Source organism: Hirundo rustica, chromosome 6 (genome assembly GCF_015227805.2).
Source record: "Hirundo rustica isolate bHirRus1 chromosome 6, bHirRus1.pri.v3, whole genome shotgun sequence".
In the NCBI taxonomy this organism is placed as follows: Eukaryota; Metazoa; Chordata; class Aves; order Passeriformes; family Hirundinidae; genus Hirundo; species Hirundo rustica.
The window spans coordinates 19900802-19928602 of NC_053455.1; positions in this window are offsets into that span (position 1 = coordinate 19900802).

The following is a 27801-nucleotide window of genomic DNA, read 5'->3' on the forward strand; positions in this document are numbered from 1 at the left end:
CCAAAAACATGCAAGTTTTGAGGATCTAAATTACAGACTTAAGTGTCCAGAATGGCAACCCTCAGGTGTATTCTCTGCTTCTGTTCATGCAAATGTACCTCCTAATTGATCACTAAGATCTATCTGGAGCTTTCTGGGGAAATTAAAACACAGTTACAAGTTACAATAGTTACAGTAGTTTCACTACTACTCAATCCTATAGTCATAGAGACATTTGTCAGTCTATCTCCAAAAATCTTTCTGTTGCAGTCTTTTCATCTGTCATATAAATAAAAAATAGGTTTTACTGTGAGATCATAAGGAAGTTTGAGTCATTAATATCTGCACAGTCTAGTTAGATGATAAGAATAAAACCACTAAAAATGTTCCAAAAATTTATAGTACATATTAAAATATTATACTATATACCTTTTACAAATAGTCTCACACACAGTTATGGTAAAAGTTTCACTTAACAGCCACATTTAACAGTTAAATGTTAGCTAACAGAAAAATGTCTCCCTCAGTCTTGTACTCAGGTTTGTGAAAAACACACACAAAATGCCGATATCAGAGCTGTGGGATCTCTGATTGCAGATGAAAGAGCGTGTGTTCGTGTGTTCAGAGGTATTTTCCATTCTAGAGCTTTGCGTTATAAATAGTTGTTTCATCTGTAACCACCAGAAGTCTACATATTGGAAGCACTATGAACAAGTCAGCAAATGAGAAGAAAAAAGCTTTTCTTTGTTGCTAGTTCAGGTAAGGTATTCCAATAGAAGCAAAGGATTTTTGGAAAGTATTAAAGGTTAATCATGAATTATGCAGAAAATTATCTAATAAGAAGAATAAAACCACAATTGAAAGTACAATTGAGTAGTACGCGCAAACCGTTTGAACATCACAGAACTTGTTTAGTTACTGTCATTTATGTTGAAATGTTTGATGGTTTGTGAAACAGGAATACACAAGAGTGGCTTTGGATTATGCACTTGGACTGAAAAAGAATATCATAAGCAAGGGTGGAGGAGAGTGAGAGCTGCATCTTCTGTATCTTGCTGTTTCTGATTTCACTTCTAATTATGCCACCACAGAATTAAACTGCTCATTATTATGGCTATTCATTAGCACGTGACTCTGGTGTGTGACAATTCCTTTCAGAGGAAGAATTTTGAAAGAAGTTTCACACATGAGGAAGTGAACTACTGTGCTGCTTTCTATAACTAAATGCAGTGTAGCAGAGGAAAGAATTCTGTCAGTGTCCCAGCTCATCTGAGGTGTTCTCTCTCCTTTGAGAGAGCATCAGATCAAATCTTTCATTAAAGGCACTCTGTCATTCATGTGGAGAAGAGTTTTAAAGGTCAAAGTCACACATTTTATCCAATAAACTTTCAGTAAGTTTTTTCTGCCCAAATTCACCCTGAGTTTGCACCACATTTAGGAGCTCCACACAGGTCTCAGGAGATTTGTCTGCAAACACATTCTATTGTGTCACCATACTTAATAAATATTTCTTGGGATATTAAAAAATCAAAGGAAAAAAACCCAAAACTTGATGACCAGGGTGCCATCATGCATTGTTTTGCCATAGGAGATGTAATCTCTCCCCTTAATGAAGACAATAGAAGTAATTGAGATCATAAGGACTCAGTGTGCATTGCTAATACAGAGTAAAACGTACCTTCATTTGCAGTTATTCTGAAATTCTAAGTCCTCAATGAGAAACATATCCAATCACATGTATCTTTTTATTTGACAACACATTCCATAATAAGAAGAAGCATTTCAGAGCAATCATAACAAATAAAGGACTCTCATTGAATTTGCCTATGTGGCAGCTTTTATTAAAGTAGTATTGTGCCACAAGAACCTCGGGCAGCATTACAGACTGGGGGAGAAGTGGCTTGAGATCTGCTTGGAAGAATGGGACTCGGGGTGTTGGTTTGCAGTCAGCTCAATATGAGCCAGCATGTGCCCTGGTGGCCAAGAAGGCCAATGGCATCCAATCAAATCTTGCTGTATGATATTTTCCCACATTATGCTATTGGAACTTCAGCCATAAAGCAAAATTGCCTACATTATATGTTAATGCATTATCCCATTTGACAGAAAGTCAATATATAGATGACCAGATGGCTTACTTTATCTTATACCTGATAAGTATGCATGGACCCTTGCAGCTAAGAGATAACTTAAATGATCAGCAGCTATTGAGAAACCATTATGTCTGTCAATGTTTTTTTTAATTGCTGAAAATGTGGATGTGAGCATTGTGTTGCTGTCATTAATAAATCAATGTCTTTCCCAGTTTCATTTTTCTTTGTCTCTCTGTGTAGAAAACCTATGTTGTAACTATTTGTATGCTATCATTCACAGTATCAATCAAGCTGAGATAAAAGCAGTTTATTAAATCTTCCAAACTCTTTTCTGAGACAGTGACTTTGCTATTACAGTCTTTCCATCCATGAGATATATATGAAAAAATTCATATACTCCCTTACGGAGGCAGGACAAGTCAATAAACTAGTTCACAACAGGAAATCAGACTGGTTTTGCATCTCCATGCATACCTTTAGCTTAAGTAGAGGAAAAAAATATGAGGTCTTTTTTGATCTTATATTAAGAAAAGAGATGGTCATATTTTTATTTCAATTTTCAGTAATTTTTAAGATGAATTTATTAATACTTGAGATTAGCTTTGTGGATCTGGAGCTTTATAAATTTTTTACATGCTCTTTGAATAGTATTCAGGTAAAAAAAAATAATGTGGAATGTCAAATGTTATTCCTTAGTAGCATTTATTTCTCGGGTATTAAAATATTTAGTTAATCTTGCAAGAAAGCAAAAGTAAATTCCATGCAATTTAAGTTAGAAATTGCACATCTTGTATAGTGGCTATGTGAGGTATGTATTTAATGAATTACAGTCAAGGCAGTATAACAGTAAATATTCAGGAACTAAAAATGCATAAAAATAATTATTTGTGAATAATTAATAAATAAAAACTACCAAAACAGTACTACCATGCCAGAGCAATAACATCTCATACTCTGCACACTGGGCATTATCTGTGTTGTCTCCCCCCAACAGGTAAAATTGAATTAAAAATTATGAAACAGCTGTATCTCCATACAGGGGGACTGAAGTGCTAATTATGTCACCTGCTGTCTTAATAAAACCAAAACAAATATTCTCAAGAGTATGATTAAAAAAGCAAACTGGGGTAGCATACCTCCCTATTTCCACATATATGTCAGTGTTACACTTGGTCAAATAGAATAAAATCAAGCAGTGCTATAGTCATTGTATACCTCCAATATAATTCCTGAATTAAAGAAATTTGCACTATTTTTTTTTTATTGTTTTGCCCATCTGACATACCAAACTTATTGCAAGGGTTCACATTCTGTTTCTTCTTTCACTAACCTTGCCTCTCTCACTGCATTAACCAGAGCCATTACTCCTAAATATACTTAATCAGTGTGCAAAAACACCTGACTTTTATTTACAGTGTGCCATTAACAGTGTTCTATTTACAGTCTGCTATTAACACCCTACTTTGATGACAGAATTTTTGCTTTCTTCATGGTTTTCTTTCTAGTGCTCACTAGAAACATTTTTTTTAGCTGATCTCCCGCAACTCTGGAAGATCGTACAAGAGTGTGACTTTGTGTACGTTCATACTCTGCATGAATCTTGGACTTGTATCCTGGTTCCTTGATAAAAATATTTACACTATCTGATGATGACCTCAGTTTGGTTACAACTCTTCTCTCTGTTCCCAGATTCTACATCAACTAAACAAAATTCTGAAACCAGAGCTAGGGAAAGAAATCTTCACAGCAAGAAAAAATATTTATTTTTCTCTTTCTTCTGCAGCATTCTGCAGGCAGGGGCTCAGAATCACAGTGTCTTAGACTGTCTTTCAGCTGCAGTTTAAATTATTATCTGCTCAAATGCTAAAAGTCAGTAGATCTACCTTTAGTTTATATTCCAAAATATCCCACTTGACAAGACAAACCCAAAGGTAATGGTAGCCTAATATTTGGGCTCCCTGAATTTGAACAGAAATGTTCAAATTAGGGAATTTAAGGATGAATTAGGGATCATCCAAGTGGTTCACACTCAACTACAGAGTGAATTTAACCACTAGTTAAATTTTACTGACAAAGACTAGATTTGACAAAGATCAAGATTAAAAAGTGTACTAACAAGCACCCAGTACTCATTTTGAACCTCATTTTTTTGGTGTACACAACAGTATATGCCACTTACTATGTGACAAGTATTATTGATTTGGGGGTGTATTTTTGACAGTTTAGCTTTAAATCTCTATTTGGACTCGCAGACACTTCATATTGTGCCACAAAAAAATCCTTAATATTTTTCATCTAAGCAACCTTCACAGTGACAGGAGAGTTGAGGCAGGACAGTTCTCTGCTACTTTTACTGGTGGAGGCTCTGGGGATCTCGTCTCAGTGTTGCCAGAACAGGAGGGACCCAGTCACAGACCAACTGTGCACTGAATGTGTAAGGAGTTCTGAGAAAACAAAAGGGGAATTTTTTTAAAGAGGATGACATTGGAATCAGGTTTCTAGACTTCAGAGAAAAACTATTTAGGCATAATTTGTCATTCTAGCCCAAACTATTAGGTCAGTTGGTTAAAACATGGTGCTGAGAATGCCAGAATCATGGATTTGACCCATTCACTTAAGAGCTGGACTTGGTGATCTTTTGTGTGTCCCTTCCAACTCAGAATATTCTGTGACTCTGTGATTTTAAAAAAGAAATAAATAGGGGAAAAAAAAAAATTTCTAGCATCAAACTGGCACTTACACAGTTCAGCAGTGTAGTTGTAAGTAATTCTTGTAAGATCTTTGAAAAGAAAAGCAGCACCTCAAAAGCAATGAATAAAAGTAGTTACCTTGTTTGGACAGAGATAGACTTTTGACTTGAGCGAAGATATATGGATATTTCCCCTATCATTTCTTCCATATACTATATACTCTATTTTGGTCATTACAGTGCTTTTTGTTACATTTAGAAAGAAACAGAGTTATAAACTGCAGTTCAGAGTTGTCAGTACCCCTCGAAAATACTACAGCCAGCCAGGTGGAACACTGGTTCAGTGTCTTGGACTTCTATCCATAATGTCCAAGGAATAGCAAATAGGGTTGCAGTGTTTAGAGGCACCCACAGCCTCAATTCCACAAATGTTTTCCACATACTGAACACCAAACTGTGGAAGACCTACGTCAATCTGTTCCTTCCCTTTCCCAGCCTGCAATGTCCAGTATCTGACATGCTCCTGCTTTTGGTATGATATTTTTCCATGATAAAGCACTTGAAAAGCAAAGAGTTAAGTGCTGCTCTTAAAGTATTCATGCTGTAATTCTTCAAGATATCTTCCCTTACAGACGCTTTAAGGTCCAAAGGGTGAATGAAGGATATAATATATAATTCAAGCCTAAGCAAAAATTAGGGAGGTAAGGTGCAGCTGCTTATAGGATAACCCAGGAGTTAACCCATTACCATAGATACTGTATTGTGATCTAAAATGGGGTGACTGGGTCTTTTTTTTTTTTTATTTTTTTTTTTTTATTTTTTTTTTTTTTATTTTTTTATTTCTCAAACTATGTAGTACAATGCTGCAGAGAAAAATGTAGAGGAGATATGGAACCATGGAAGGAAAATATGTAACACTTAGATTGAAACAAAAGAAGGTAAATGTGTGGAAATACTTTGTATAATATCTTTTGCTCCTATTTTCTATTTGTGATGTCATTCAAGTATTTATCATGTTTTGCATGTCTCGTCTTTCATTTTCAGAAAGAACTAGCACCTTTGGCAGGTCAGTAAACTTAGAAGATCCTATCTTTAAAATTATATAGAGGTGGCTTTCTGTTTCTGTTGCAGCAAATTCAAACTATCTTTTCATTAATCATTCTTCTCATTAGTGATACTTGAAAATTACCAGAGAATATTAAAGATTTCATCTAGAAAATATTTACACGGCTTTACTGTGTGACTGTGTCAAGCCATCAGAGGCATTAAAAGGTTTCCATGTGTATGACCTTTTCCTATCCACAACCCAGAATGCATTGTTTTGTTTACCACATGACAACTCAGGTCATCTTTAATGCATTTCATAGGACTCGCAGTCTTAAATTATCTCAGTCAGCATACTCTTTCCTGACAGCTGAAGGAAATGGCCAGATACTAAATTCAGTGCAAACATTATACATTTACTATTTTAATTCTCACCACAGCCACATTAAGCAGTCATCAGCAGGGATGTAAAAAGCTCAGACCATCTCCTCTTGACCTGAAACAGGTTTTTTTATAAAACATCAGATACTTCTTCCAGCACTACTGTCTGTCTTTATGAGTTCAAGGAATTGACAGAATTTAACTTAAACTTCTGTTTCAGTCAAAATGGTTTTAGAATGCAAACACTTTGATGTGATTTATCTAAACTGCTTTAAAATTTTGTTCTTTTCTTCCTGTTAACAAAAGTTAGCTACAACTGGCAATTAACCTTCAAAACCCATCTGGGTCTCCTGTCCACTGGCACTGTCTCTGGAAAGAGTTAATCACACACAGGAAGAAGGAAGGAAGTACCCTCTCTATGAAGCTGTTCAAACCATTAACTGTGTGACTAATTAAAACCTCTGACAGAACACTTCTATTAAAACTGATTCAGTGGAATGAGTCAGAAAGGCATCAAGGTAAATGGGTTCTTTTTTTTGTTTCTTTTTTCCAGAATTTCACCTATGGAGCCTGGATAAGGTCACTGACTTTCTCAGTCATTCTCTAGCTTTATACTGGAACCAGCAGAGTTGATTAAAGTCTCTACGGAGTTCAAGTCTCAAGTCTCCAGCAAAATCACTAGGATTTGTCATAGTTTATTTTAAAAGGTCAAAAGCAAATCTAAAAAATAAAAAAGTGGCCAGACTAACAACCTGCCAAAAAAATGCGGTATAGATGGTATCTATATTATTTCAAGGCATCTCAAGGCATTACAGTGTGTTAAAGTCTGAGTGTGTCTTGGTACATCAACTATTTACTAAAATGAATGTTAATAAAAGGCAAAATTCATAGCTAGTGAGTCAGTTCCTCCCTCATTTTTCCTCTGTCTGCCAGGTCTTGCTGAGTTAATCTCACAGATTTTTGGACTGATTTTTCAGTTAATCAGCAGTTCTGGGAAACAAACAAACAAATAAATAAAAAAGTTTAAGGGCAAGAATTTGTTTTATAGAGAGCCTTGCTAAAGTTTCTTCTAAGAGAACTAAAAGACATTTTGATTTAAAAAAAAAAATGAATTTAAAGTAAACCAAGAATGTTTTGAGTAGCAAATTCAATTTAAGAGATGCCTTTTTTTTTCCTAGCAGGAGCAACTTGGAAAAGCTACAATGAACTTAAAAAATATTTTGTTACTGAAAATTTTCCAGCAACAAATACTTCACACAGATTTTCTAATAATCCTGTTCCTAGATTCTAGCATTAATGTTGACTTTCATATGTATTTTAACTTTTTATTCGATCAAACTCCATGAAAGTAAGTAATCACTCTTTCTTTTCTTGGAGTTCATTATATCTTTAAAATACCTTCTGTATGTTTTACATCTACACAGACATGGCACAACAGCAGGTTTAGAGCATGAAAAAATAAGAATTGCCCAAGCAAACTCATTTGTTATCATGACATTTGTTAATGACCAGACAGTAACTACAATATTATTAACAATTAGATCACTACGGTTGACTAGGCTTGAGTAAGGCCCAGCATATGCATACAGTGAAAGATGTCTAATTCTTATCTCTGTGTACAGTGCATCACCCCACCATGAAGCCTGGTTTCCTAAGGACTCAGTCTTGCAGTTGACCAGACATGTCAAAGCTTCACTATGAATGAAGCTGTAACTAGATATTACAGCATATGTGAGAGATAAATCGAATATTACTGCAGAAAATGTTCCAGCAGTCACAGAATCATGCAGCCAAAAATCCTCATAAGGGGAAAATTATCATGCAGTGAACTCTAACCCCAACTCATTAGAGGAATGGAACACCTCTCCTATGTGGGAAAGGTAAGAGAATGATGAATTAAAATGTGTAAGAAATTGGGCAAAGGGGGCAAGAAACCCACATGGGTGGACAAGGAGCTCCTGTCATTACTCAAGTATAAGCAGGAAATGCACAGGTGATGGAAACAGGGTCAGACCATTAGCAATTAATATAGAGAGGTTGTCAGAGTACATAGAAATGAGAGAAGGAAGGTCTAGGCCTATCTGTTCTGTGACAGTCCATTCTTATACATGTATGTGCTTACAGAGAGTTAGTGTGTGCTGACAACATATTCTCTCATCAGGGATAGGCAGTGTTCTGCTTTCTCCTGACACCCAAGCCTAGAAAACAAGGTTTCCTGCAAAGATTTAAAGATTTCCATTCAACGTTGGCATATTGTCAATCCAAGATTATTCTACTCTGGCAAATAATGACCAATCATTCTTGTTCTTCTGAGTAAACCATTAAAAAATCAAGGAACAAAAGCATGTCTTAGTTCACATAATTGCTCCCTGAAGTGCTAAGTGATTCCCATATAGTACTTGTTTTGTGTAATTGTGTTGAACTTCATTAATCAAAATAAATGGCAAGCACGTTCTACTTGATTTTCTTATTTTTTCTCTCATCCTGCCCTTGCCCTGCAGTGTATCTGAGACAAAGTCTGAAGCACAGCTGAAGGCCTTGAGGAAAAAGGCAACAGGATGTGGGTGAGAGTTTTGAAAAATCACATAGAGAAATAAATTCATAGAGAGAGAAAATAAATAAATATTCTATCTTGGCTTAGGACGTACATTTTAACAGTTTGATGTGTGGAGCACACATCACATTACTTTTTGAGGCTTGCCTTTACTAATGTGACTTCTTGACAAATGTCAGGTTACTAAAACACATGGAATTTTCAAGAGAAAATTACTGCACCTCCTTGGGGCAGGCTTTCTAAGTACCTGTCTTTTATTAGTACGTGTTTTTATTTGACTATTAGTGATGAACCACTAAGAGTGCAGGGAGTGCAGAACAGCGTTTACTTTAATCAGGTTCTAACATCAGAAGGAAATCATTTTCTACTGGCCTCAAAGCAAAAAAAAAAAAACCACTTTACTACTCCAGGAGATTTTTAAGACAAGCCTCCCAGCAGCAAGAAAATCAGGGACAGAAGCAATACAATACTGCTTTATCTTAAGGATGACATCAGTATAGCATTGACAACTGTCTGGAAAATCATAAATAATAGGGCATGAAGCCTAGAGGCAGCAGGAAATAAAATCAGACAAAAAATTCAAACACCCAGTGCCCTAGAAGAGCAGTGACTATATTATGAGAAGTCACTCTATATCTAGTATGAGAGGCATTCAAAAAGAGGAACCACTTTTTCTTGATTCCCAATTAGCCAATTTAATTTCAATAAGTCTTTTCATATCTTTCCTCCACTGAATTTTTAGGTGCTTTATGGCCAAATTTAAGCTCAGCCTGTGGAAGCAGACTGTCATAAATTTGGGGTTTTAGTTATAGAAGAATGTAGAATAATTCTCCAGGTCAGGACCTGGGAATTGCTTTAGAAAGGACTGGGACCTATCAGAGGGTTAGTTGGAATATTGGCATCTGTTCTGACCACTGAAAATTGTTGGCTACGACTTTGGGAAGTACCATATAAAATCCCTTCATTTCCTGTAGGTGCAACCTTTGGCCAGAGAGAGACCGGTAACATCGAGCTGGGCCTGCTGCTCCTCCCTTTTTTGGGGAGCTGGCCTGAGGCCTGGCCGGATTCCATCGGCTCCTGGGGGAGGGAAGGAGAGGTTGCTGCTTTACAACAACTACTTTCTCTAGACTTCCCTGGAGCAGAGAGATCTCTGCTGGGCCCTGATAAGAGCCATGGGCACCATTTAGTCCGAGGCTGCCCCGATTTACACTGAGGGGTGGGATGAGAAGGCATTTATGATCCTGCCTGGGTGTTTTTGTCATTCCGGACTGCCCGGGTGCTCTGATCTCTGATGTGTCTGTGAGTTCTTCCTCCCTCACCAGCAATGCCTTGAACATCTAACACCACGAGATACAGAGAGAGAGACAAAGACTCCGAGCAGATTTAACCCTTTCCTGGCAACATAGAGCTTCCAGAGCTTGGCCCTTCTCTGAGAGAGTAAGAAAGGACAGAGTGAACATAAAGAACAACAGCATGAAGTCAGTAGAGCAAGAGTGAAAAGATTGTTGGGACAGAGGGTTGAAGAGTTGGTTGTTCCATTCTTACTTGAGCCATGGAAATTATATTTAGATCATTCCTTTAAATCATGGGAAAGATAAGCATTTTGGGAGATGATTGTTTAGATTTGTGTGTAGATTTGAGCAAAGGTATTTGTGATGGACTAAGTAATATTAATCCTGTAAGACGCTTGAACAGAGATAGAGATGAGAAGCTCTCTGTGCCAGTGGAGGAGTGAGAAGATATCTCTGTGCCTTGAGATAAAGAATCCTTTGCTTTGGAGTTATTCATCTTTAAAAAGTGACACCCCAGTATGCAAAAGTCTAAGACCCATGACCCATAAGCAGCTTGGAAAACTGCTCCTGGGAGGGTCACAAAAGCAGGTTTCTCTGGGCAGTTGTTTTTGTGACAGTTTAAAACCCACAAGAGAACTGTTCTAAGTTGTCAGTGGGATCCATGACTCTAAGAGAGACTCTTTCCCTAAAGAATTTATGAAAGACTATTGTCAGATAGTGAAACTGACTGAAAATTACAAGTTTTGTCTCTTTTATGTTGTTTTATAAAAAAGTAAACAGTTTGTAAGGGGAGGGAAGAGTGGTTTTGAAGTTTCATTCTGTTTTAGTTTTTTTCCAACTTTTTTTTATTCTTTTAGTGTATGTTAATAAAACTATTTGTTAATTTTAAAGCTAAGCCTGCTTTGTTCTTCTTCTAGTCTCTCTCCCACAGAAAGAGTAAGTACCAAGACCAGAATTTAGGGAACGTGAAACCACTACACAGACAGATGTTACTTTCCAGAGTAAATAAAACATTGCAGGAAACCCTATTGTACCTCTACCAATTTATTGACAGGGTGCACATGGAAACAGTCTGTCCATGGTTCGCTTTGCAGCCTAACACAGAAATAAGGCTTAAGAGGCACAATGTTCTGATAGCTACTCCTGCAGCAAAACCTGGAAGTACACTTAGCTTGGGGACCTCCATAATTTATGGATGATCTTAATACAATAAGTAATTGAGACTTAATTAGAATTTGCCATACAAATAAAGGGTCTAAAATAATATATAAATGCTGAGCATCAGTATTAGTGACTGTTTTGCTTGTTTGTTTATGATTTTTTGTTGTGGGCAGCAACAAAAAATGTGGTTATTAAATTATAGTTATGTCCCTTAATTTTATCAATTTATTTTGTTGTAAAACAAACTTAAATTCAGCAGAAAACTTAAATGTCATTTCACATTGACATATCTGCTATCAATGGATGAGCTGAGGTAGTTAAAGTGATGGCTGTACCTCTGTCACTGGAACCTGTCCAACCTGATGACCTTAAAAACAGATATCAATATAGGCCTCAGGTATTCCGGAAACAATTATGCTGCATTAAGAATAAGTGACTTTGATAAGCAAATTAAAACAGTATTGTTCTAGGCAAATAAGGAAGTCTATTAAAAAAAATCAACAAAGCAGCAGTTAATATTTAACAATTAGAATTTTAATTTTTTTAAATTATCTGCAATATACTGTGCAAATTTTGTCCGGGCCAAATCCCGCAGTTTCACTGTAGTTATATCTGCTTGTAGGATTTAGCCTTTCATTGAAAAAAATCAAAATACAGGATTATTTAACTCAAGAGGTAGCTGTGACCTTTGATATGTAAAGATCCTACGGATTAAAACTGTTGTTTTCCTTAGCAAGTAATTAGGGGAAGAAAAGCAGAAGGAAATGTTCATGGACAAAGGGACCTGATATTTTAGTGCTGGCGCCAGGCAGAACTGTTGACGGTAAAAAGAGAAGTAAAGAACAGTCCAAGCAGAACCTTGCCTGCCTCACTGTTGCTTTTAGCAGTGTCTGGTCTTTCTAGCAGTATGCTCCTCACTCAGCAAAATCCACCAAAGTATGAATACTTGCTTTACTGTTCTTTCATATCTTAAAAATGAGGTGACAGACAAACCATTAGAGGATATGAATATAAAAGGAATACCTCTGCAAGAAGTTGCTTTTGTTTTGTTTTTTTTTTTTTTTTTTTTCCCTGAGGTTTAGGTGATTATGCTCTTGATAATTCGTATCCTTCTGGCTCCAGCTGTAACTACTTGGATAGACTGAGCAGTACAACTGGTGAAACGCCTGTACCTTCTGATGAGCTACCCAGCAGGAGAGTTTGGGACAGCTCTGGTACTTATGCTTGTGCATCTGCTCAAGTGCTTTGACAGTTTCAATAAAAGGTATGAAGTACTTTCACAGGAGTCAATGTGAATTAGAGAAGCAGTGCCAGGACAGTGACAGAGTGATGAAAGTAACAGGAAGAAACATGCTGAAATAAAGAGTTATATTGCAATACAAGAAATATGCTTGTGGAGTCATTCCATTTAGGCATGTGTGAAAGAAGTCACTCAAAGACAAATACATATCATCAATACAGATAGAAAATGAGATTTCTATCTTTATAAAAAATAAATTCTGATCTTGGGTTAAAAAACAAAGCCTTTCCTCCTGCTCTTAGCATCCTGATTCAACTCGTTGACTTGATGGAAGTTTCAGCCATGCAATGAGATTTGAGGAACCAAAGTTACTACCCACCCTTTCATACTGAAATTATTCTACTCAAATAATTGCCCCTGTGATACGGGATACAGAAGTCACTGTACCCAATAGCCAGTTGCTGTAGGTCCATTGAGATTTCTGACTGCATTTTTCCGTAGGGTCAGTATTTGCTTAAAGTGGTTTTCTTAGTTTATGTGAAAAGTGCATATTATATGGCTCTACGCAAGATATTTACTATATGTGTTGGGTTGTGTTAATTCTTGGTGTTGTATTAATATTTTGATAGTATAGTAAATGAAGTTTTGTAGTTAAAATGTAGTTTTTATGTACCAACCACAGGAAAACATAAATCTTTCAGAGAAAAAAAGAATTTCCTACTTCCTTATCAGAAGAAACCAACTCCTCCTGCCTCTCTCAGCCTTGAGAATGCCACAGAGATTAAAGGAAAAAAAGTGATACTAACCAGAGACGGTTCTTTGTTTAAATAGAGTTTATGCATCATGTATGAAATATAGGAATATTCAACAGGCTATTGCTTTTAAGAGATGGTCCTTTGTTAGCAGAGGTCCTTCTTCGGAGCTTTTTTGCTCGGAAGAGGCACCCAGACGTCTGTAACTTTGTTTTTTATTGTCTCATATTGTCCTAACTCTAATTGTTCAATTTTTTTACTCTAATTCTATTTTTATAACCATCTTATTTACTATTAAACTTTTAAAATTTCAAAAACAAGTGAATGGCATTTTTCACAGTTTATTAATTAGCATTTTTTTATTAGTTTCCTCCTAGTGATCTTTATTCTGCTGCTGTGTATGCATGTATTGGTGTATATGCGCATTTGGTAGTGTTTTTGCTCCCTGCTGGGACACACACTTGTTACTTGGCAGATGAATGCTGGCATGCAGAATGATTTCCCTGAACTTTTCAGGACTCCAATTAGCATACGACAGTGGTGCAGGGGGTTCCACTCTAGCGAACCCCCTGAGCCACTCTTCACCAATGTGCTAATGTGCAGACAGCTTGGCGTAATTACGGTGTTGTATAATTATAAATAATTTTTGTTTATGGAGGATTAATGCATGAGATGCTATTACTGTATGCAAAGGGTTACCTTTCCAATGGAAAGGAGATAAATGTTTATGAAGGTGTGTTGTATGGGTTTGGTAAATATTTGCCAGAAGATGAATATGTATAATCCCCAGTGTGCAGTGCAGCAAATATTCAGAGATTCTAATCAGTCATGGTGACAGTATGGGACTAATGACATTTCACTTGCTATGAGTTGTAAAGGCAAACACTACTCACAAAAGGACCTGCTACTGAAAATACAGAGATTATGTAAAGATTACGAGCAAGATTGTGGTGTAAAGTGGCATAGCTCTATTACATGATTACATCTTAGTCAACTTCTATTTTAATCTGTATGATTTAGATAAGAATCCTTTCTGCTTGCGTTTTAGTTACATAATTTGTACTGTAATAAATGGTCAGATGATACTGTAATAAATGGTCAGATGATATGTGGGGGAATTCTTAGTGATGTCTTGTTTTCTCTTACACTATCTTTGAATCTGAAATTGAAATAAATGCATTGTAGTCTGACTGTGATTTCTTCTGTGCTGATGGCAGTCATAAAATTCTTTTTTTGTGATGGCAATTGCTCTCCAATGAGCTAAAGTGTTAAATTAATGTTTGTCTTGTTCTCTACATCCTAAGTTTGTTCATCTTGATAATTGATCTTTCTACTACCTAAATGGGCCTACAAGAAATCTGAAGAAGGACTTTTTACAAGGGTATGTGGTGACAGGACAAGGGGGAATGGTTTTAAACTGAAAGAGAGTAGGTTTAGATAAAATATTAGGAAGAAATTCTTTGCCCCGAGGGTGGTGAAGTACTCAAACAGTTTTCACAGAGAAGTTGTGAATGCTCCATCCCTTACATTGTTCAAGGCAAGGCTGAATGGGGACCTCACCATGGTGGGAGGAACTGGAATTAGATGATCTTTAATGTCCCTTCTAACCCAAAACTTTCTTTGAGTCTATGATTCTATACTCTGTCAATCACTTCATTCAGCCTCTGCAGTATCTTTTTTCTGCCTAGAGGAACAAAGTTTAAGATATTGCATTGAAGAAATGTGTCTCTACATTCATTTGAAAATCTCTTTTATCCTCACACAGGTAAATCTGAAACCTCTTAGTCCATGTCAACTCAGTCTGACATAGGACTGTCAGACCCAGAGTACTGTTTGTTTATACCTCTCATAATAAGATATGTAGAGGAAGAGAGCTTCCTCTTGCTTACTGTAAGACAAAAGCTTGAGCATGACCTCAGCCTTTATTGGACAATAGAGAATCAAAGCAGGAGCGGAAAACACTTCAACTGTCAGATAAACCATACAATCATATATTCACAGAATGTCTTGAGTTGGAAGGGACCTTCAGGATCGCCCAGTTCCAGCCCAGATCACTGAAAAATTAGGACTGAACCTAAAAAGCCATCAGGACTAAACTCAACAAGCCATCAGAATTTAAATTTCCTTAACATGGACAAAACCAGCATTTCCTTAACACCATAAAATAAATATTCAAGATCTCATGATCTGCAAAGCCAAGCTTGTGACTTTCATTGAAACGGCCTGTCTGTGGATAGAAGGAGCAGGTAGGGAGTTAAAAGATGTGATTCTACATAAGTTTGCCTGGTACCTTTTGTGATTAAATTGAGGGATTTAATTTCCAGAATCTACTGGCTCATATCTTAACAGAACTAAAACAATCTAAAAATGTTCAACAAATTAGGGATGAAAAGTAAATGCAGTAGTTTAGATTGACTGATATAAAATTACTTGTGTTGAGCAATGTTCATAGGTTTCATTTCCTTTCTTACATCCCAATAAACATAGGAAGTGTAGGTATTTATGCTAGATATACACAAATTAAGTCTATTCAATTTTAGCTCAAAGATAAATAAATTACAAGAACTTTAGCTATGGCCTTTCTATCGATTAAAAAAAAAAAAAAAAAAAAAAAAGAAGGCGGACACATAGATAGTTGTTTTGGAAGCTTCATATATTTTCTCTACAGAAAATATATGTCATCAGCATAGGAGTGAAAGGGCTGGAATTGTTATTTTGGAGAGACCATAAAGAAGAAAACTATTTCTTTGTTTGAGACAAGTACTGTATCTCCTAGATTTACCAAAGGCAAAATCCATAAGTTCTTCTTAAAGTCAATGAGCCTTTGCTATCATGACTAACTACATCTGACAGCTAACTGACTCTGAGACATAAAATTTATTGTAAGGTTTAAAGATCCTGTAGCAACTCTTCCTGTCCCACAGTTAGCAGAACTAATGCATCAGATGTTCAATATCTGCTGCGTGGAACTAATGAAATCCATCATGGTAACACATAAAACTTCATATTTTGCCTAATTATGAACACAAAATACAGTACAGTTTCAAAGAAGCAGTATGCCACATCCTTACAGTGGGTAGAATGATCTCTCTCCTCTAAAGCAAATGGGGTTACACGGGATTGGATAATCTGAGAGGAATAAACTTTGACTTTAAACACAGTTGCCAGAGACTACTTTCCTGGGGAGATTTTTTTGTTGATACTGCACTCAAGGGATTTTGTTTGGTTGTTTGGGTTTTCCCCCATGGTGGATTTAGGTCATTCATCTCATTAGAATTTTACTTTAGTCTTCAGTCTCATACTGAAGAGCCTACAAAGAGCTATTGAATCATTCCATATTTTGTTTATATTTCAGTTGGTTAGAGAAACAACAAAGAAGGAAGTTCATTGGTTTTGTTGTAGTGGTTTTCCACATTCTTTTTTATTTCACTGCATTCCTGTAACGTTGAGACTCATTAACACTGCAGTCCTGTGCATACCCAGAGATGATACATAGTTCAGCAGCACTGTGAAAGACCACAGGTAGGGGGACTTGCTCCAAAACTTTGAATGGCCATTTTAGGGTGCTATGTTAATCTACAACTGATGATTTGGTGTTCTTTTTGACACTTAAATAACTGCTTAAAACCTAGCCCAAGTTAAAAGACAGTTATGTCTTCAGCGATTCATCATAATTTTTGAACCTCTAACTAATATACCATGAACAAATTTCTCTCTAATAAATAGGTGCTAATTAATTAGTACTTGTCATCTTTATTCCTTTCAATCTCATTTCAGTCAATTCTAGTAGAGAGAGCAAATCACTGTGGGTAAAGAGTCACAGCATGGCATGCTCAGTCCAGAAGCAAGCTTTGTAGATCAAATTATAAAGTGCACCAAGAAGACTGGTGTAGTAAACATGAATTAAGCTTATGATGGGTGCAGAGACACAAGGGAAGGTGGCATTTTAAGCACACAACTTTTCTTCCAAGGCATCCAGTTTTTAAATTTTCAAAAGTAACATGATCTTCAGAATTGTTGATCTGTTTCTACAGATCCTGTAAAATTCAGCTTGAAACCTTTAGAACTGGGCCTTAAATGCAATATAAAGTCCTCTTAACACTTGAAACTAAGATAATTTGCATATTACACAACTTCAAACCTTTTTTTGATGACCTTTTAGAATGTGTTTCCTTTTGCTGTTTAAGTTTTCTTTCCAAGTACAACAAAAACTTTTGTGAAAATTAGAATTTATTTCATCTATCAAAAAAAAAAAAAAAAAAAAAAAAAAAAAAAACACCAAAAAACACCACACCCACACACTTACAGAACTCCTAACTACATCCCCAAAAACCTAAATTAAGTGATTATGCAGTAATTCCTAATCTGAACAGCGCCATTCAATGGCACATTAATTCCCCATAATTTCTGAATTATAAACTTGTAATTTCCTAAAATTTTTGCATCATTACAATTAGATGCACAATATTGCTCTCAGAAGCCACTTTTGATCCATGCCTTTCAAAGCAATTAAAAAACCAGAGTCCTAATGCCACAAGATGGGAAAAAGAGAAAGAAAAGCAATGTTCTTTAACAAAGAGCACTAAATCAGTTCATTACCAAGGCAGGAATAAAACTGAGGTAGAGGTCCAGCATGCTCATATACTGGACTATCCCTCTCTCTTCCATGTATATATGGCAGAAAAACAGCTTCTTTAAAGTCTTGAGTGTCCTGCTATCTAATTAGCTAAGTCCCTGCTTTGCTGCAGGGACCAGGTATAATCCTATTAGAAATAATAGAGTTTATCAAGCTGTTGTGTGGGCACATGAAATCCTTGTGAAGGGCACTGGTAAACCTGTTCTGTCATCCACTTTAAACCCTGGTCTTCCAAAAGAGAAAGAGATAATTTCAGGTTTAGAAGAGGATAATCATGAAACCAGTAAAAAGACTGCTTTACTTGACATAGGTGTTTGTTATTTAGTACTGAAAAAGTCCTTCAAGATTGATTGAATGGCTTTCTTGCTTGGCAATGTAGAAGGTAAGTAGCAAGCAAAAACAATTGGAAAACTTTGGTCATAACGCCTGCATATATATATATATATATATATATATATATATATATATATATAAGCCAGTGCAAATAAGGATAAATTTCAGCAAAATTTATGGACTGGCATGCATGTGACTCTGGTAAGAGCTTAATATTCAGGATAAAAGCTTATGATTAAGAGGAAGAAATGCTTAAAATTGAATATTTTCCAAAATGGAGGACGTTATTTTTCTTACAGGGAAGTAATTCACTTTCCTCTGAAATACCAAGTCGCAGGTGAAGGCAGATCTAAATAGTGACAGATTACTGTCAAACATTACATCCTCAGATTCTTACTAGTATAAAGTACTTTAAATTAAAAATCTCACTGCTATGAGCAAAGAAGTTTCATCCACATTTTCCTCATTCATATTCAGTTGAAATAAACTGTTGAGGTCTCAGGAAGTGAGAAAAGGAAAGAGGAGTTAAATCCATTAAAATTAACTCAGCTAATGCATGTTGGACAGCCTCAGATTATTAAGAAGCATTACTATATTGTCTGTTCCCTCTTAACTGAAGAGATTTCATAAAGCCTGAGTTAAGAGCATTCTCCATCTCTCCTCTTTCTTCTCTTTGAATGTCACTCTATAAAGCACCATAAATGCAGTAAGATGGCATGCAGAAAAAATTGGGTGAAGACAAAATAAAGAGAAAAGGCAGGAAACATGAGTCTTTTCTATATCATTACTGGGAAATAAGTCAGTCCTTTTTAAAGTACATTTTTGTACATTGGACTTGTTTTGTCCTTTACTGAAGATGCAAAGGGTGAAAAAATATCCTGCTTCTTATATAATCTGTGTCTTTGATATAGGTGGCTTCATCTAGATGATCTTTCAGTGACAAGTATGAGCTGATGTGCTTTGCACTTGGGAAAACTGTGAAGAAGAAGGGAGTTATTGTGAATAACAGAGGACACCTCTGCTGAAACTGAAGAAGTGAAAACTAAACAAATAATGAAATATGAGAGGCGGGAAACAGTAGAGAAAAAAGTGTAATCAAACATCTTGGGTATTAGGGCCCCTGGTTGTGTGACCTTTAAAAAGTATGGAATGGAATTAGAAATGAAAGTACTAAAATGACTGGAAGCATTTTAATTTACATATATAAAATTTCAAGTGATTTGACCAAACTTCCTTAAGATTTTTTAGTTTGTGCAACCTGTAAAGAAATTGGAGAAAAGGCTACATTATTAAAAATTGCAGTTTTCCTGCATGAACTTCCCATACTTCTGAAGTGAAAGACTTTTCCATATCTCCAAGTCAATGGACCATATCTCACTTCTTGGATTGATGGATGATCTCCATCCTTTTGGCTCTCCAGTCCCCCTTTGAGAGAGGCACACTGAAAGTGCAGTGTAGTCCTTGCTTTGCTTCCACTGTCCATCTGTCTGCTGAAATAGAAAGGAACAGCAGTCTTCCAAACCCCAAAGAAATCAGTCACTTGAAAAGGACACAACTAGTCTTTTAGTCATCTTTATCAACACACAGCTCTAGCTAAACTTAATCTCAAAGGCCATTCGGTCAGAGTCAAATGGCATGGTTTTTTAGTAAGATTTCTTTCTCTCCTTCTTCAGGTTCACTAGCATAAGTGTGTGCTAAATGTCTTATGTATTTCTTGGTCTTTATTCACCACATTCTCTGATCATTTCTTTTTCTCTAATCCTTGAGCAATACATCTGCACATCTGAACAAACAGGCTTTTGAAGAGTGAATACACATACTGCTTTCTGAGTTTTCCCACTTGTTTCAAGAAGAAAAAAAGGAAATTACATGATGTCATATTCTATAAGTCACATCTTTTTAGTCACAATTATTACGTCTTTGATAGCCCTTTGACATTTATGTGGTGTGTTATACACAACAATTCCCTCTTTGGAATACATTATGAAGCACAGAATAATCCTTATCTTGGCCTTTTTGAAATACCTTTTATTTCTTTCTCAAAGCTCTAGATACCACAGAAAAACACTTCTGCCTTAGACAAACAAAGAAAAGTCACTTACTTCTCTGCCAACCTCTATTTGCACTGCAAAATTTGTAAAAATAGATGGTGATTAAATAAAGGTGTCATGTTTTGCACAGTGTCCATAGTGTTAACTTGGTTTATCACAAAGCTTTTCATTCCAATGACATTCATCCATGGGACCATCAAACTGGAAAAGACCTAACTATGTGAGCAGACTTTGTAAACTATTAACCCTCCAGTCCATTGTACCTTATGGAACAAGAATCCAAAAAAAAAGGCAAATAATGAAATGCAGAAGATTATTTTTATTGTTTATTTAAACAGTATAGATCTTGTCCCTGCAGCACTAACTTTGTACTTTTAAAAGATACTAAGAGTCATAGCCTTTGCCAGATATTCCTTAGTTATACACAAATTATCAGGACTACTAAGAGTATCTTTGAAAAATGCCTGACTTTTCCTTGGAGTGCTGAGGAAGCTTCTTCTGGGAGGAAGGTAACTGTTTAAACACTGTCTCTAGTAGCAGGAAAATCTTGGAAAGACTGCCCAGAACATTTTTTGTCTCTTTACTTTTATATAGTACGACTTTAAGATTTGTTCAAGACCCATCTCTACCAGTGACTCTGTGTTGTCTGGCTAAGCCATTTTATCTTTACTTTTTCTTAATGAGTAAAGCTAGGCAGCATCTGCTAGTTTAGGTTTTATTTTTCCCCTCAGAGAAGATGTTATAAGAGGGATCACTTAGGATTATTTTTGTTTCAGCCAAAAGTTTTAGGGGACTATTTTAACTTTCTTTCAAAATTAAGTATTTTTCAGATTAAAAATTCTAAGTAGAGACATTTTAAATTGGAAGATAAATCATAGGTTTTCACTTGCATGTGAAAGGCTTTCACTTATAAGTCATGTCATTACTTCCTGCAGTGGTATTCATTCAGCTGGAAGACGCTTTCACTTCAAGAAAAAAAAAAGAAAAAGTTTAAAGGCTATCTCCTTATATTTCTTTTCCATTTGAGACTATGTTCTCTGCAGTACAGGTTTTCTACCACCTTTTGTCTTTGCTGCACTAAACATGTTACCATTGAAATCTGGTTTTGAAATTCCTGGTGCTTTGGTAACAAAAATAATTCCTACAGTGTCTGCTATGAAGCTAGAAAACTGCAAGGACATCTGAAATGGAGTCACTATCTAAGCACTCAAAGCATATTAAGCTTGATTTGCAGCCCTAGCACTACATTTTTAAAAATCATGTAATTAGAGTAAGAAGGGCATCCTTCCTGAATTGCTGTGAGATTTTGTTGATTGTAGTTATGTTGTTTTGTTTTAATTTATATATATATATATACATATAATGATCGTTAGAGAATCTAAAATCAAGTGTGACATGCAAAATGAATATGTTCACTAATGTATTAGAAATTATTGTCATTCTTTACCTTTTTTTTTTTTTTTCTCATGTGGCAACATTTTGTTTTATTTTATCCTTAACAAATGTGATCATGTAAATAAATCCTTTCCAGAATGACTTACAGGTTTTCAGTCCTTTCTTCTTTCATAAGTAACCTCTCTTTCTCCTACTTATCACCTTCAGAAAATTTGAATTTGGGATAGAGAGAAATGCAATTATCTTAAGGCAAGCAGAAAGATGAAATTTTGGATTGTTCTGCTATCTTTTTGTCATGGGTCCCCATCTAGAAGCTCATATCACTTCTATGGTTTCTGAAATACAATCTGTTAATTTAAATTATCTTTAGAGAGTATTCCTCTAAGTGACAGCATTTCATATTTTCTTAAGACAAGGAAGGTCTAAACCAGGAAGATGTTATTTGGGGCACTTTATGTCTTACTAGTAGCAAGGAAGGTAAATTGCTCACATTTGGAGTGAGTTTGTAGTGATGGCATTTCTCTTCCCAGATCACCCACACACGATCATGCCCTGGTCTCCTGGAGATGGCTGAACACCTACCTGCCCGCCCATGGGAAGCAATGAACTAATTCCTTGGGGTTTTTTGCTTGCATATGCAGCTTTTGCTTTTTCTATTAAATTGTCCTTAGCTCAACCCATGAGCTCCAGCTTTTACCTTCCAATTCTCTCCATGATACCTCTGATGGGATCTCCTCATGAGCAAGCAGCTGCACGGGGCTTGACTTTTGTCTGGGGTAGACTGTGATATTAGGCTATCCCACTTCTCATCTCTCCAGCTTCTGAAATTAAGATGACATTCAAGGTCATGTAGGGATGAGGCACCCCCTGACCATGCGGCAGGGAGCAAATATGGGGATAACAGAAGTTTTTCTAATTAAAATTAACTCCCAAGGGGAATTTTCAGTTCACATGGAGACCATCTAATTACTGCTTGTAATCATATTTCAGAACCCTGAGTGCAAAATCTATGATCTAAATATTGTCAAATATCCTTTTCCAGAGATCAGAGTTACTTATTAATTCAATTGTATTTTTCTAGGATTTTTTTTCTTCACAACAAGAGTAAGATTTATCATGCACTAAAAGAATATTTTATTCTATTATCAGGTCAATTCTGAAATTTAAGCACTGTAGAAAAGTGCAGCTTTGTACAGTTAAATAAATTATTTATTGAAAAATAATTTTACAAGTAAGTGGATCTAGTTCTCATGGGTTGAGCTAAAGAGAGATTAAAAAGGAAAACAAAAGATGCACAAGATGCACATGCAAGCAAAGCAAAACAAGGAATTAATTCACTGCTTCCATGAGCAGCCATCTGCAGAAAAGCAGGGCCTGATTGTGTCTAACAGTGATGTGGAAAGACAAATGCCATCATTCCAAACCCCACCCTTTTTCTTCTTTTCCCAGAACAATTTCATTTGGTATGAAATGTCCCTTTGGTCACCCTTTGGTAACCCTAACCCTAGGCGAAACAGGAGAAGCGGCATGGGGCTGAGGCTGGTGCCAAGGAGAGAAGCATGGAAGGAGCCACGTTGGGGCAGCGCTGTGCTCCCCTGGATCACCTGTCCCAGCCGTATCTCCTTCCAATCTCCTGTGCACACCCAGTTTCCTCACCATCATGGCAGTGCAAAAAGCGAAAAAGGCCTTTCCCTAAGTAAGACCTGTTCAGCAATAAAGAAGCCCCTCTGTATTATCGACACTGTTTCCAGTTCACATCCAAAACACAGCCTCATTCCAGCCACTGTGAAGAAAATTATTACAGCCAAAAGAAGTACGCCTAAAAAAACTGTCCATATCCCAAAGATAGTACAGCTTTTGACCCCACTGGACAGGAAGTGCCAAAATAAACAAGACAGCTTGACATGGCGTAATGACTAGATAACTATGTTACTTTTTAGATGGCAAAGACCTTTAATCTCCCTTGCTGGCCATCAAATTTAACAAGAGGGAACATTTTAACATTTGACAACAAAAGGCAGATACAAGGAACACCAGCTGCCAAAATGAATCTGTGCAGGGCAGATGAATGGGACTTCATTGGAGACCAGTTATCATATTTTTAAGTAATCTTTAATCTCTTCACCCCTACATAAAGGCAATTTATATGTTTTTAAAAGCAGCAGAATATTGTGTTTTACATGACATTCAGGACTAATAAAATTAGTCCGGCCCATATTAAAGGTTTAATTCCAGTCACTTAATAATTTCATCCTTGTCAGAGTTAATGCACAAAATTCACTTTACTGCTTACAAGCAATCACTAACAGATTATGAAACTGGACTATTGGCTTGAAACATAAATAAATAAAGAAAAACCGCAGCTTTTTTTGAGAAAGGGATGTTACTATTTGTCAATCAAATGAATTATGCCAATGCACACTGGTAGGCATTAAAACTGCCTGACTCACAGGCTCAAGAGCCTGCTAAGGCTGAGGAAGGCTGTGAGATAAACTCAGTTTCTTTTGTTAGGGCTCAGCATTAAGATGATCTTTTAAAATTCTAATTCACTTGGAGGTGCTTCTAAAGAAACTTGACTGTAATTAAAATCAAAAGTGAAATTTGTACTATTGGCTTATAGACTTACAATCTGTGACAAAATGACTTGGGAATAGAAATGGATTTCTATACCCTGAAAATAATTTTCTTATTCTTCCTCATAATTAACCTGAAGGGCATCGATTCCTCTTGTGAAAAAGCATACAAAAATCCCTGTTCCAGTTACTACTCCAACAGGCCCTGGCATACTGTAGAGGTGCTCCAGTTCCTCAGACATCATCTTCTTAATGACAAAAATGTTTCTTAATCAATTGCCTTTGCATGTAACTAAAGGGGAAAATAAAATCTTTTCAGAACGTTTCTGTCTATTTGAAACTGTCTTGTGGCTGTCTTCAAACTTTCACACTTGGACTGCTGAACTGTGCCCTGTATACAACCAGATTTGATCTGGATTCATTCAAAAGGAATCTACTTTAAAAACTAGCCTGGGCAGCTGACTAGAAAATCAGATCCAGGCTGAACAATAATACAAAGATGTTAAGATTTTGGGACACTTCACTAAGATTCTGCCAAAAGATAGATGACATTTTCTTCCAATTCTGACTAGATTTGATCTGAGATAAATCAGTTCAGTTCAGGTCAAAGTATTAATAATACTTTTTAAAAATATGTAAGAATGTATAAATGAGGAAAAAATCCCTAGAATCAGGAAAATTAAATACAGTTGGTGCATCTCAAGTAGATACACAAATATGTTGGCCTCTTCTCAGCAAGGTTTTGAAAGAACCTGCTGCTCGTACATTATGCAAATGTGAGCTCACTTTAAATTACCTATGGTGATCTTCAGCCAACAGTGAATAAAATGTGGTAATTATATCATATTGATATGCACACTCTAAGAGCAAGAGTTATTTTCAAAGGTTAATTATTTACCTAACCCCTCCCTCTTCATCTTTCCTATTCACACAGCTCAGTCTCTGCAAAAAACACATGGAATTTTCTTATTTTCTTTACTAGTAAAGTTACACCATCAAAGACTACATTCTGAATTCTACAAAAAGTTACTAAGGATGACTATAGAACACAGAATGTATTCAAAATACTGTGGATGGGAACAGTACTACTTGAATTTCCACATAGCATGGTAGCATCAGATATTTAAATGTAGGCTGCTAACATAAGGTATTGAAATTACCTAACTTTTTAACCTACTAGGAACTGCCTCTGTGAATGTATATCCAGTTTTTGCATGCACTTTTCTGACACTAGTCTGAAAGAGTATTTACTAAAGTGATGACAGGAATGCTGCTGTCTAGGAAATTGGAATTCAGAATGTATTTAAGATGACTATCAGAATTTTATTTCCACAAATGTAGGCTTAATATTCACTAATTTTAGTCAAGGATTTTGACCCAGTATGCTGTACTTAGTTTTATGAATCAATGCTCTTGTGAGGATTCTTTTCCCCAGCATTTAAGATCATAGGATTGTAGAATAGTCTGGGTTGGAAAAAACCTTAAAAGTCATCTAGTCCAACATCCCTAGATACCTCTTGTATCACAGCAGGACCTGCTAAAATGTCTGTCTGCATCTTTCTCACAAGCACCCTTTAAATATTTGAAGGCTAGAGTAAGGTCTCCCCAGAATCTTCTCTTCTCAAGGCTGTAAACCCCTACACTCTCATCCAGTCCTCATAGGAAAGATGTTCCATTCCTCTGACCATTTTTGTAGCTCTCCTTTGAATACACTCCAATGGGTCCATATCTTTCTTGTACTGAGGACCCCTGAACTGGATACAATACTCCAGGAGGGGACTCATGAGAGCAGAATACAGGGAAGAATCACCTCCCTTGACATGCTGTTTGGGTGCAGTCCTTTCTGGGCCTATGGTTCCCTTTCTGTGCTTTGCATGTTCATGCACATTGTCAGCTTACACCCAGGTTTTTCATCCACCAGCACCCTGGTGCCCTTCTCTGCAGGGCTGCTTTTTATCCCTTCATCTCCCAACTGGCATTGATATTGAGGGCTACCTAACCCAGGTGCAAGACCTTGCACTATAGTTACATTGAGGTTACAAAAGCAGATAAAATATGAAAGACATTTTAATGACAGTGAAGGAGAAGGAAAGTAGTTTTGAAATATTTTGGACTTATTTCCATTTACAGAAAGTGAATGTACAAGGAATTAATTTTTCATGGAACAAACAAACGTATATTGTACGTATCTTTCTCAAATTTCAGAGAAGGGAAAAAAAAAAGAGGTTTCATTCCAAGAATTTAAGAAGATGAGAAGAACACACATTAAACTTTTCAAAATTTTTACTTCTATTCCCAGAGTGAATTTCTCAGTAGTTTGGCATGAAATAAATCTTTTTTTCTCTCTCTTTTTGAGGGTAGCAGATGGAACATCAGTTTGTTTTCTATGATTCTGTATCTTTTTTAGTCTATTTGGGAGGCGTTGGAAGAATAGCTCTTCAGGAATTTTTCTCCTGGCTCAGCATAACGCCAATGTTCTTTTAATAGTTTTTGACAATTACTTTTCAAAGGAAAATAAATTTAAAGTAACTTTTTTCCGTACAAGTATGTTGACAAAATGAGTTCAGGGATTCTGGAGCTGAAATCCATGCTAGAATTTCAAAGGCAAGAGAGGCATTTAGGCACTTCTGTTTCATTGAAAGTCCATAGGAGTTAGTTACCTAAGGGCTATATTAATGTCCATCCTGTAATCTTAGTAGAGACAAACTATATCATGCAATTCCTCCCCATTTTCTCATCATGCAGATCATTTTTCATCCGCATCAATAAGTTTAAACTTCGGTAGTTTCACTCCTGCAGTATATATTGTGTGCAAAGCCAATGCTTTCTCTTTTAAATCTCAGGCTAGATTTTGAAATGTTTAAATAATTTCTAGTAAGCCCAGCAAAATGCATATAAGTGCATTGATTTTTTTTTTTTCCTGAAGAATCTTAATTAAGGCCAATATAAATGAACTGACTTGCAGTTTTAGAAGTCATTTAGTGTACTTTGGATGTTATTAATTTAAAATGTACATTACTCACAATCAAAGTTATCTGACCAAACACAGAATATTAGAAATGTTGAATGGAAGCGGTTTCTGCAAACCTCTCATCCAGCCTTTCCCTTTAAATGTGACCATGTCCAACACTAGAACAGATGATACATGGCTATGTATATCTGGGTATAGAAAAGTTTTGAGGACAAGGGCTCCACAGTCCTCTGTCAGGAACCTGCCACTACTGCACTACTTTGACTCTGCTGAATCCTGTCCAGTTTCTCAATATTTTTTTCTTGAACTAAGCAACCAAATATTGGCTAGGTTGTCCTAAATGCCATGTCACTACCTCTAAGCAGAATGATGCAATATAGTTCTTTGTTCTGCTAACCACATTTCTACTAACATTTCCACAGCTGTGGTTGCCTTTCACATGCTGGTTTATATTTCAGCTTGTATTTTACCTTAGCACCTGGGTCCTGTCTCCTATTTGGTCAGTTGCATCCCAGCTGGTATCATCAGTATATTTGGGGGTTTTCTGCCTCTCCTATAGAAATATTCACTTTCTCTCTTGAGCCTTCTGGGTCTTCTGCTGGCCTAATCCTCAAGTATTGCAATATCTCTTTGATCTGAAGCTCTGCCATTTGTTGC